The sequence below is a fragment of the Acanthochromis polyacanthus genome, chromosome 11, assembly GCF_021347895.1.
Source record: "Acanthochromis polyacanthus isolate Apoly-LR-REF ecotype Palm Island chromosome 11, KAUST_Apoly_ChrSc, whole genome shotgun sequence".
In the NCBI taxonomy this organism is placed as follows: Eukaryota; Metazoa; Chordata; class Actinopteri; family Pomacentridae; genus Acanthochromis; species Acanthochromis polyacanthus.
In genome coordinates, this window is record NC_067123.1 from 875,769 (window position 1) to 887,901 (window position 12,133).

General features: G+C 39.2%; 1 long non-coding RNA gene across 4 annotated transcripts in view; it reads right to left on the reverse strand.

The window, feature by feature from the left end:
* LOC127535982 (uncharacterized) overlaps positions 1 to 12,133 on the reverse strand; it is a 35,444-nt gene that overhangs the window by 9,827 nt on the left and 13,484 nt on the right. Inside the window, exons 4-5 of one of the 4 annotated variants that reach the window (XR_007944910.1) lie at positions 6,555 to 6,659; positions 2,784 to 3,151 (exon numbers count right to left, since the gene is read on the reverse strand). The exons of 1 other annotated variant lie outside the window; for it this stretch is intronic. This is a non-coding gene — a long non-coding RNA (uncharacterized LOC127535982). Of the gene's footprint in view, positions 1 to 2,783; positions 3,152 to 6,554; positions 6,660 to 12,133 lie in introns of those variants that run through there. 2 more of the 4 variants (XR_007944911.1, XR_007944908.1) reach the window with 2 other exon arrangements.

Here is a 12,133-nt window from a genome sequence, read left to right on the forward strand (position 1 = left end):
AAGACTATTTGTTTCAATTTAAAGCACTTTTCAATATACTAGCTATCTCAGAAACTTGGATTAATGTAGATAAAGGTACGGACTTTAAAATGTGTGGCTATGAAATGTTTTGTATGAACAGACAACACAAGAAAGGAGGTGGAGTGGCTTTATACATTGATAAAAGCATGGACTGCAATCTTATAGAAAATATGTCAATAGCAGTGGAAGAAATATTTGAATGTATTACTGTGGAAATTGTGTTAAAGAAAAGGAGAAACATTTTTGTCAGCTGTGTTTACAGAGCTCCAGGATCCGACTTTAATTTATTCAATGAATGGATGGAAAGGTTATTTACTATAAAACAAAAAAAGATATTATAATATGTGGAGACTATAATATAGATTTATTAAATGCAAATCAACATAAAAATACAGTAGATTTCATTGAAACAATGTACAGTATTAATTTGTATCCTTTAATTACAGCACCAACCAGAATAACAGCCCACAGTGCTACTTTACTTGATAACATATTTTCAAATGTTATTGATGATAAAATAGTTAGTGGTTTATTAATAAATGACATTAGTGATCACCTTCCTGTCTTTATGGTGTATGATGCAAATTACAAAGAAATAATGAAAATTGTTTTAACTACTGTAGGATTAAAACAGAGCAATCATTGAAAGACTTAAAGAACGATCTAACCTCTTGCAATTGGGACTGTATTTATGATAAGTTAGATGTAAACACAGCTTACAACTCCTTTATGGAAATCTTTATTTCACTTTATGAAAAAAATTGTCCAATTAGAAAATGCAGAAAGAAAAATGCTTCAAATACTCCATGGATAACTAGCGGGCTGGTAAATGCGTGCAAAAAGAAAAATTATTTACACAAACAATTCTTGAAGTATAAGACTAGTGAGGCGGAACAGAAGTACAAAAAGTATAAAAACAAATTAACAAGCATTTTAAGGGAGAGAAAAAAGATTATTATACTAAATTACTAGATAGTAAAAAAACAATATTCAAAGTATGTGGAAGACGGTGAATAATATAACTGGGCACAGTTCAGCTAGCCCGTGTTATCCAGAGTATTTTGTGGAAAAGGACTTGGTTATTAGTGATAAAGAAGAAATTGTAGATAGATTTAATAATTTCTTTGTGAATATCGGACCTGAACTTGCTAGAAATATTCCAAGTGGCAGTGAACAGTTCTGTAATTTGATTGAGACAAATCCAAAGTCAATGTTTCTTACTCCAACTAATGAGGATGAGGTATTGGAGACTATAAGGAAATGTAGTAATAAAATATCACAGGATGCTAATGGAATAGACATGAGAACAATTAGGCTTGTGGCTGAAGCAATTGTTAAGCCACTCACACATATTTGTAACCTGTCATTTCAATGTGGACAGTTTCCCTCAGAAATGAAAGTAGCTAAAGTAATCCCTTTATTTAAATCAGGAAACAAACATTGTTTTACAAATTACCGGCCTATCTCCCTTTTGCCGCAGCTCTCAAAATACTGGAAAAATTATTCAATTCAAGACTTCTCAGTTTTATTGGAAAAAATAATTTGCTATCCAACGCTCAATATGGGCTTTAGACAAGGACGATCAACATCACTTGCTTTAATTGATCTTGTAGAGGAAATCACAAACTGTATTGAAAAACATAAATTTATTATTGGAATTTTATTGATTTACAGAAGGCTTTTGATATGATTGATCATGACATTTTACTAAATAAACTGGAAAATACGGTATTAGAGGAATTCCACATAACTGGCTAGAAAGCTATTTGGAAGATAGGCAGCAGTTTGTAGAGATTGATCAATATAAATCTCTAAACTGGAACATTTTATGTGGGGTACCACAAGGTTCAATTCTTGGGCCAACATTGTTTTACTCTACATTAATGACATTTGTAAATTATCTAAAATCATGAAATTCATACTTTTTGCAGATGATACTAATATTTTATGTTCTGGAGAAAATTTGGAGAATCTTCAGAATGCAGTAACTCAAGAATTGTGCAAGTTAAATAATTGGTTTAACATAAATAAATTGTCTCTGAACTTAAAAAAGACCAAATTTATGCTGTTTGGGAACAGAATAAGGATTTACCTGTGCAAATTACTGTTAGTAATACAGTTATTGAAAGAGTAAAGCAAAATGTGTTTTTAGGTGTAATCATTGATGAAAGGCTATCTTGGAAGCCTCATATAAATCATTTACGTTCAAAAGTAGGTAAGTGTGTGGTGTGATGAAACGATGTAGTCTGATGCTCACTCAGAGAGCTTTATTTATCTTGTATCACTCCTTCATTATGGCATACTTGAGCTATTGTATTGAAGTGTGGGGAAATTGTTACAAAACTAATTTGTTACCTTTAGTTACTCTGCAGAAACGAGCCATCAGAATTGCTCATAAAGTGAAGTATAATGATCACACTAATCCACTGTTTCTTAATACCTTTAACTTAAAATTACAAGACTTAGTAAATTTTAAAGCAGCTCAAATTATGTATAGAGCATCAAAAAATTCATTGCCCAATAACATTCAAAATTTATTTCAAAACAGAGATGCTCTTCATAAATATAATCTGAGAGGAATTGATAATTATACCAGCCCAAAGTAAAGACAACCCTAAAGTCTATGTGTATCTCGGTGAAGGGAGTCATATTATGGAACAGCCTATCTGAAGAAATTAAAGCTTGTAAACATTTAGTTAGGTTTAAAATCACATTTAAAAGACACATAATGGAAAGTACCAAGAGGAAACGATTTAATAACGCAGCCATGAACAGACTCATGCTCACTGTGTGTGCATGGGCCTGGGTATGGCTGACATTACCAGGGCCGTGCAGAGACCTTTGGAGGGGCAGGTGCTCAAAGTTCAAAGGGGGGCACATGGAGCACGAATTTGAAACACCATAAACATACCTACAATATACCTGGGTGAATTGTAGCAGCAGATATTCTTAAAGAATGAAACATAAAATCACAACATACGACACACCTCATATCTTTGTTAGGAGGCAGTCTGTGTTTGACCTGATGGGGTTCATTGAACAGCTTTTGTTGAAGGGGTTGGTGAGGAGGCTGCTGCTACTGATGATGACACTGCTGGAGGTGGGCTGTATTGATCTGAGACTGTAGACACTAAAAAAAAAACATGGGAGAGATAGTAGCTGATTAAACAAGTGTTTTCTCATCATGAGAAGATGCAAAGATAACTGACATTGAAAATGGCTGACTGTGACCTACCATACTGCTGACTGTTTGTAGGAGACTCCTGCTGAGAGGCTGCAGCCAGGCTGACTGTTTGAACTAAACAGAACTATTTGCTCATTCATAAACTGAAAGGGGAACATTAATGGGGGACCAGAATAAAGGAGAGGTGAAGGTACAGTCTATATCCACAAAGCCATAATTCAAGCTGTGCATTAATTTAGGACATAGGAAGATAATGTATGAAGTTGAATTTAGATCCCCATTAGACACTGGACTGTAACTGTGGCTGCTCTTCCTAGAGTCCTTGTTTTTTTAGTTAAAATAAAACTGGAGGACAAAAATTAAACAATTGTGACACCTCTTTATTTTAATTTCAAAACTTTATTTTTGTTTTCCAACCTCAAAACACAAACATGATTCCAACAAGAAATGCTATAATAATAATAATTTATTAAACTGAAAAGGGAACATTTATAATGAGATATAGAGAATAGAGGAGGGATGTGTGTGTGCTTGTCTGGGTCTGTGGTTTCTTTTTACACATCACAAAGTTGTGTTTTTCTTTGTTGCAGTTATAACAGCAACTTCCTGTTGCCCATGCCCTGAAAAATGTCAATGACCTCACTGTGGTTGATTGGAATATCCTTCTCAATTGCCAGCAGAAGAAGCTCTGACAACCTCTCTTCTGTGCAAAGGGTGCGAAGTTTTGTTTTCACCAGCTTCAGTTTTGAGAAAGAGCGTTCCACAGTTGCTGTAGACACCGGAAGTGTGCCGTATGTCTTCAGCAGCTCAGTCAAGTTAGGGAAAACCAGATGTGCATTGTTTTCTCTGACCGCTGAAAGAAGAGATGCTACACTGACTGGTGAGGGGCATGAGTATGACATATGGAAGACCTTAAGCTCTGTCTGCAGTTTGTCTTCTTCTTCAATGTTGTAGAACTGGCAGAGTTTCTTCAGAGCTTGCAGTGCCTCTGTTGGAATTTTTGTTGTTTTCCAGTTCTCTGGGACTGTCAGGCAGTGGAGGGCATTCAAGATTTCCCATGTTGAGTTATCTTCTCCTTTAAAGCGTCTCTGAAGCTCTTGTGTCATCATGTCCACAAAAGCGTAATACACTTTAACACGGTAGTAGTCTTGCAAAGTAGGGAAAGTGTGGTCAGCAGTAGCTGCTGTGGCAATGACCTTGAACTTTGCTGGCATTTTCCTCCTCCTAGCTTGACCAGGAATCTCATTTGGCGGGTCCAGGCCCACTGATGCAGCCTTCTCTGTAGCCTGTTGATACATGTTTTCAAACTCTTCCTCTGTTCTGGTGTGGGCCAGCCTCTGAAAACTCCATCAACAATTTTGTATGCTGCAGCCAGGTCTATGTCTTTCTGTTGCAAAGCATCAGAAGCCATTGCAGTCATCTGGAAGATTGGACAGGTGATCTCCAGACACAGGAAGAATTCAAAGTTGATGCTCTTGAGAAGGATCATTGCATCACCTGCTGAAGAGTCTGGGGGATCTTGCTGTGTTATTTCCTCAAGAAACTGCATGACAGCTGGGAGGACCTTTCTCAGAGTGCGAAGGGCAGTTTCTCTGCAAGCCCACCGTGTGTCTGACAGCTTCTGCAGCTCCAGTGGACGCTTATCGGGGTACATTGTCTTCTGCATTTCAATAAATGCAGAGTGTCGTTTTTGATGAGTTGGCCACAAAAGCATAAAGTTTTCAACTAAGCTGAAAAAGCTGACAAAACAGATGTTTGACTTTGCACTTTCAACTAACACCAGATTAAGGCAATGTGCCTGACAGTGTACATACAAGGCTTTCTGATTTCTTTTTAGGATTCTTGACTGAAGACCCTTAAAGCGTCCGCTCATGTTTGCAGCACCATCATACCCTTGACCCCGGATGTTTTCCAACTTCAGATTATTTTCTTCCAGGAGAGCTATGACTGTCTTTTCAAGAGCATCTCCACTTGTGACCTGCACATTGCACACCTGCAGAAAGCGCTCCTTGATTTGCATGTTATGCACATATCTGATGACAAAAGAAACCTGCTCAGTGTGTGCAGCATCTGTAGTTTCATCCATGAGAATGGAAAAGGTTTTGCTCTCTTGGATTTCTTTTTGGATGGCCTGTTTTACTGATATGGCCAAAGCTTTGATCATATCATTTTGACTTCTGTTGGAGAGGAGTGAGACAGGAGGTCGTTTACCTGGTCCCTGCTTCTCTTTTATGGCGTCCAGGTGGAATTTAATTACACTGTCATATTTGCTAAAAAGCTCCACCAACTCAAGGAAGTTACCTCGATTTTGGCTTGACAGGGTTTCATCATCTCCTCTAAAAGGCATACCCTGTCTTGCCAGATAAAGACTGATGGCTAGTAAGCGGGACAGAATTTCTCTGTTTTTTCTCTTTCCTTGTCTTTTGCAGCTTGTAGTGCATGGTCACCCATTTTGAAAGCTGCCTCCAGTGAATTCTTTTTGTAAATGTTCCACCTCACCATACTACACATGTGAGATTCTGAGGCACTGTGCTCTTTAATCCTTTCCAGAGCCCTTTTCCACCGACTGACTCCTTCTGTTTTCCAGGTTTTGCGGCTTGCGTATTTTTGATCATTCACAAAAAGACGGCAGCTAAAACAAAACATGGCATTAAGACTTGGGGAGTATTCAAGCCATGGATTATTCTCAAACCATTTCTTTTGAAATGACCGCCCCTCCTCATTTTTTGGAAATGATGAGAATGCGGGTTGACAGGGTCCAATATTGTTAGAAAACTGTATGAAGGCCTCATCATATTTAATGTCGAATTGCAGAACATGGGCAGGATCATTTGGGTGGGTAAGTCCAAGTATGCCTGAGAATTTTTGCCTCCCTCTGGCTTCAGTCTCCTCTTGGCTTGATGCTCCCTCTACCTCAAGAGTTTGTGCCGTTTGTACTACAGTCTTTGCCTCTCTCACTCCAACCTCTGTCTCCTGGTTAGCTGCATCCTCTACATTAACATTCTCTATAGGCTCCTCAACAATTCCTGACACCTCTCCTCCAGCCTCTATCTCCTCCTGGCTTTCTGTTCCCAAACTCTCGATTTCCTGTGGCACAGTCCCTTCCTGTTTCTCTCCTTCCGTCTCCTCATCTGACCTGTCATGACTCACTCCCTGGTCATCTGGAAACAAGGCAAAATTTGCTCTTGATTGATCGAATTAACATCTCCTACACCTAATCAATAATAAACCCACCATACACAATGATCGATAATGTAACAGGACGACAACACTGAAATTGTGCTTCATATTGTTATCTCTAACCGAGCACCTCTGCAATGTAAATAGCTTGTACCTGTGTCATTCTTACCTTTTGTGTTCTTTGTGATCCAGCTGGTGAGTGATCCACTGCCTTTCGCAGCCTCACGCAGCTCCTTTTGTTTATCTTTCAACCTCCTCTCCTTACGAGGCATCTCTGCAAATTGAAATATGATTGATAAACCACAATCTGATACACACACACATACACACGCAGTGACATTTCATACCTTTTCAAGACATACACTGTATAACCACAGATTTACTCCATGGGGTTGATTCATAATCTGCCCTTTATTATTCATAGTGCTAATAATAAAGCAGAAAAAAATTATTTAATGATATAGAAATCATGTATTTAAACTGATTTGTGCTTTTATTGAATTTGACTATCCACTTTGCGCAAGACAGCAAGGTTATAAAAGCTATATATTTTATATTTATGGATATCATATATATTAATTGTGTGTGTGTGTGTGTGTGTGTGTGTGTGTGTGTACACACACACACACACACACACACACACACACACACACACACACAGAGAGAGAGACATTCATATACAAATGTTCTAAACAAATACTGATATGTTGAAATGAGAGGTTGAGAAAATCACAATTCAAATTCTTCTAATTCTAATTGTTACTGTTGTTGTATTTATATTGCAATACAATAATTTCCAGTCCAAAATTAAGTGAATATACATGTACATGGCATAGTTTCAGTGTAATAATATAACCTCTGCCTCATTGCCTCTAGACACACAGGAAACACACTGCAGCTCACTGACAGTAAAATAATACATCTCTCTGATGCACTTTGCCCATGACAAAAGAAACATACAGAAACAAAAAGAAGTCTGGCACACTTTATCCTCTCAGCACGCTGTGTGGTTAACTAGCGATGGTTAGCTAACTATAACTGATGAGAGGTGTGTTAGAGTGAGACACACACACAGGATGCTCACTTTGCTTCGTCAGTCATCTTTCAAGAAAACACCGTGCACAAACGAGTACCGCTGCAAAACATACTCACCGGACCATCAGTTGTCCTTCCTTGAGTCTTCCCTTTCAACATTAGCAGCACCAGACCATTGGTTGTCCTCCTTCGGGTCTTCCATTTCTAAATTAGCAGCGCTAACGGTGAGCTTCGGGGCACGTCAGGGCACATCAGGGCCGTGACTGACGTCTACCTGGATCATGTGACCGACTGAGGGTAGACCTGAATTATTTTTTTTGTTTGTTTGAGTTATTTATTATTTTGGACCACACAGATTTTCACACACATACACACACACACACACACACACTTAAAAAAAAATTGACAAAAGGGCACTTTGGGCATCAGATGCAAAAGGGGCAGGTGCTTCAGCCCCCCCAGCCCCCCCCCCCCCTTGCACGTGCCTGGACATTACTTTATTTTGATGTTGTACATATAAATACTTGTTCAAGGGGAGTAGCCAGCAAGTTTTGCTGCCTGCTTCTTTGGTTGTATGTTTGTCATGTGCTCTTTTGGGAGAGAGGGGTGTGCGGTCGGAGTATGTGTGGGCCTGTCATTGTCTTGTCTTTGTCTTGTGTTTGTTGATTGTGATTGTAATAATGTTATATTGTATTGTCTGTTGTTGTGAGTGATGTCGAGTGAGGGGCTGGAGCCTTATAAGCGTAAGCTTCTTCCATCCCCTTTTCAAATCACAGGAATGTAAATTTGTACTTATATCTATATATTATTATTATTATTATTTGTTGTAAAAAGTATGAACTATGTTATTGCACCCCAGTACTTATTTGAAATAAAAGAAGAAGAAGAAGAAGAAGAAGGTATGTCTTACTTGGTGTTGTTGTGGAAAAATTAATCCACTGCTATAATAAATCTATGTCTGTGTGTGTATCTGAGAGCAGGCCTTTTGCCCTCTGACTGAAATGGTTTACAGATAGCCTGTAGGTTGTTTCCTCTAGGATAACTGCCAGTATCAACAAAAGTATTGTTTGGAGATAAGGGTGCAGGTGTTCGTGTGAGAAAATTTGGGGGAGGCTGCCTCCCATGGGGAAAAGTGCCGGCCGCCCACGAGTTTCCAATTAAAATTATTAGGGAGTAAAGATTCGCTCTTTCCTTAAATTGTGCAATACTGGCAGCTGGCAGTGGCAAAAAGAGGGATGGGTTAAGGGCATGAACTGACCCCAGCTCAGAGAGTATAAAAGATTGTATTATCTGACAGTAAGTTCAGAGGGCTTCCGGAACCTCTCTCAGTGTTTTGACCTGTGTTAAACAGAATAAACACTTTTGGCATCTGAAGACTCAACTCCTGGACTCCTTTGATGATTCTATGGTGAGACTTAGATATTTTCAGACCTTGAACATAGAATTAAATTACAAGTGTTAATACATAGAGTGATCAGGTTAAACATATATTTTACGTAGTGGGGCAACTGGCCCCCCCACTACAATTGGCGAGTCCAGCCCAGGAGGAAGCGGGGACGGCTGGAGACCCGGCGGCTCGAGCGGAGGCTTAGAAATCACCCAAAGGGCCCAAAATAAGCCACCAGAAGGTGAGAAAAATTCTTTTTTGATTCCAAATTATTTTGGGTGGTTTTTGACCTCGTGCCTGAGCTACTGGGCCACCAGTACGGTCAAAGTGCTTTCAAAAAAACCTAGAAGTGTTATAGAAATCATAAAATTGATAAAGTAAATATAATTAAAAGAAAGAACCTGTGATTCCAGGAGTCGGGCCTCGGAGTGCAAGTATGTATGTACTGTTTGTGTTTGTCTGTTTGTGTTGTTGAAAAGAAGCGTTGAAACTGAGATAAAATTTACCTACTGCGTGACAGACGTCAGTTGCTACGGTTATCCTGGCAATGTCACGTTGACAGAGCTCTGATCAAATGAGGGTCAGAGGTCAGTCGCCATCAGAGAATTGGGCGATAGTAGATAGAGAAGTGATAGAGAAAATACGTCGCTTGTCCGGTTGAAAGTGACTCCCGCGGAGGAAAAAATAGCAGCTGATGGATGGCTGCCAGGGATTGTAGTCCCAGAAAAATAGGTGCGCATAGTAGTTTAGATAAAAGGCCGTGTACATATGTATACAGGAACTATAAATGTAAATAAGTATAACTGGTTTAAAATCATATGAAGTTGATGTGTGAGGATGAAATGATTAAAATAAGTGTTTAATGAATGCAAGAAGTAACATAGGAATGTCTGTAAATAGGTGTAGATAGGTGTAGAAATAGCAGAGTACAGAAGGAAGGAAAAAAAGGGTTTTTTTCACTCCCTTTGATTTTCAAGAGTGAGCGCGAAAGGAGGGGCTGTAGGAAAAAAAGTTTTTTCACTGCCTCTGAGTTTCAGGGCGAGTGCGAAAGGAGGGGCTGTTTGAAGGCTGCCTGTTGGCAGAGTTTTGACACACACACACTAGCGTACACTCACACACATTCGCTCGCACACATATACGCACACACACGCTAGTGCACACACCCACACACATTCTTGCACGCATCCGTGCACTCGCCTACACACACGCACACGTCAACACACACATACACACGCACACACACACACACACGCACACTCATTCACACACGCAAACTCACACGCACACATGGATACACACACATTCTTATAAAGGTATTTAGGTGGGGACACACATTCAGATAGAAGGTGATTATTACCCTGACTGCTATATTTCAAAAATTTAGTGCAGGTAAATAGCCTTTTAGCTGCAATTTCATCAGAAACCTAGTGAAGTCCGGCTTATAGGCCCTCACTTTCCAAAAAAATAAAAATAAAATAAATAATAATAATAATAATTTTTCGCTTTTATAGGGATACTTACAGAGTGATCCTCGCTAAAACAGAAATACACACACATATTTTGCAGCAAGGGCGGCTGCACAAATAAAGGGAAAAGAAACAGGATTTATTAAAAGAAACTGCAGCTGATGTTTGCTGTTGTCTGACTTGGCTGAAATTGGAGCATTTTAAAATACAATAAGTCATTATTATAAGAATAATGGGGACTAAACAAAGCAAACTGTCTGATGATCAGCTGACGCCTGCTGAGCTGATTATGCTACAGCATCCTACCCAGAAGAGGAAAATAAAGAGCTGCATGAGAAAATGGAATAAATTTACAGGAGGACAAGATAAATGGCCATTAGAGGGCACTTTTAATTTAAGGTGCTGTGACCGCGTGGAAAACGAATTGAGAAGAAGTGACAAATTAAATGATCGAAAGCATCAAAAGAAAAGACTGAAAAACTCTGAGCAGAGAGAAATTTTACAGCATTTTAAATATGAAGGAGCACATAGACAAATGGCAATACAGGCGGCTTCAGCTCCGCCTCTGCCACCTCCTTACAATACAGAGGCTAAGGGACAATTTCCCTTACGTTCTCCTGAAATGGATGGAGAAATAACAGGAACTCTGACAGTACAGATGTTTGATAAAAAAGAAGCAACATCAAAAAGTACATCCCAAAAAACCAAAACCACACACACTGAACCCCATTATCAGAGAAGAGTTACAATGAGAGAAGACAGGGGGTCAGAGGACAGCATTAGGAAAGCCATGGAACAAATGAATGAAGAAAAATACAAAGTGCCTGATGGCATTGATGTTCTGAGGGATGATTCTGGTTATGTGTCTCGTCCACTGGCAGCATCAACCCCATTGAGCAAAGTGTCTTCAGAGCAGGAGCAGGAAGTGGAAGAAAGAAAGAGAGAGAAAGAACATATTGGGAGGAACATGAACAAAAGGAGAAAGAACATCTACAACTTCATGCATATGAGGAAAGAATTAGAAAGGCTCAAGAAAAGATAGATGCAAGTGCAGAACGCATCTCACAGAGATGGTCAGAGACAGAAAGTATAATAAAAGAGATGAAAAAGCAAGTAGATAAGAAATTGGAAGCTTTGGAATCAGAAGACGACAGTAAAAAAAGGGAGCAGTCCAGGCAGGGAAACACTGACAAATTGTGTGGGAAGAAAACATTCAACAGGGATTCCAGAAAAACATGCAGCATCGGTCCAACGCAGCTCAAGCCGGGACGACTACGAATCAGACAAAGAGGAGGAACAGGAAGTCCTGGATACAGAGGAACTGGAAGAGGAGGAGGAAGACTCTGACGAAGAGGACCCTGTGAGTAAAAAATATGATGTGAGCATTGCATTGTTGTCTAATCCTCCTACTCCTAGACACCTGAAACTACGAAGCAGAACTGTTTCCTTCCGGTGTGGGAGGAAAAGGACTCCATCTAATCCCAAAGGAAAGACAGAGACTGCAGCTCCACAATATCTGAATTTTCCAAAGTAAAATGCAATAAAGAAATGTATTCATTACGAGGCTGGATTAAACTCAGTGATAAATATCATTATATATTTAAAGGGAAGCGAGCTATGACAGTTTGATGCTATTTTGTGTAAATGTATTATTATTTTGTTTGTTTTCTGTCCTGTTTGTTTGTCCATTTGTGTGTGTGTGTGTGTGTGTGTGTGTGTGTGTGTGTGTGTGTGTGTGTTTGTGTTTGTCTGTCTTTCATGTCTATGTTTGTCTGTGTTTGTGTGTGTTTGTCTGTGTCTGTGTCTGTCTGTGTATGTTTGTCTGTGTCTGTTTGTCTTTCATGTTTGTGTTTGTGTTTA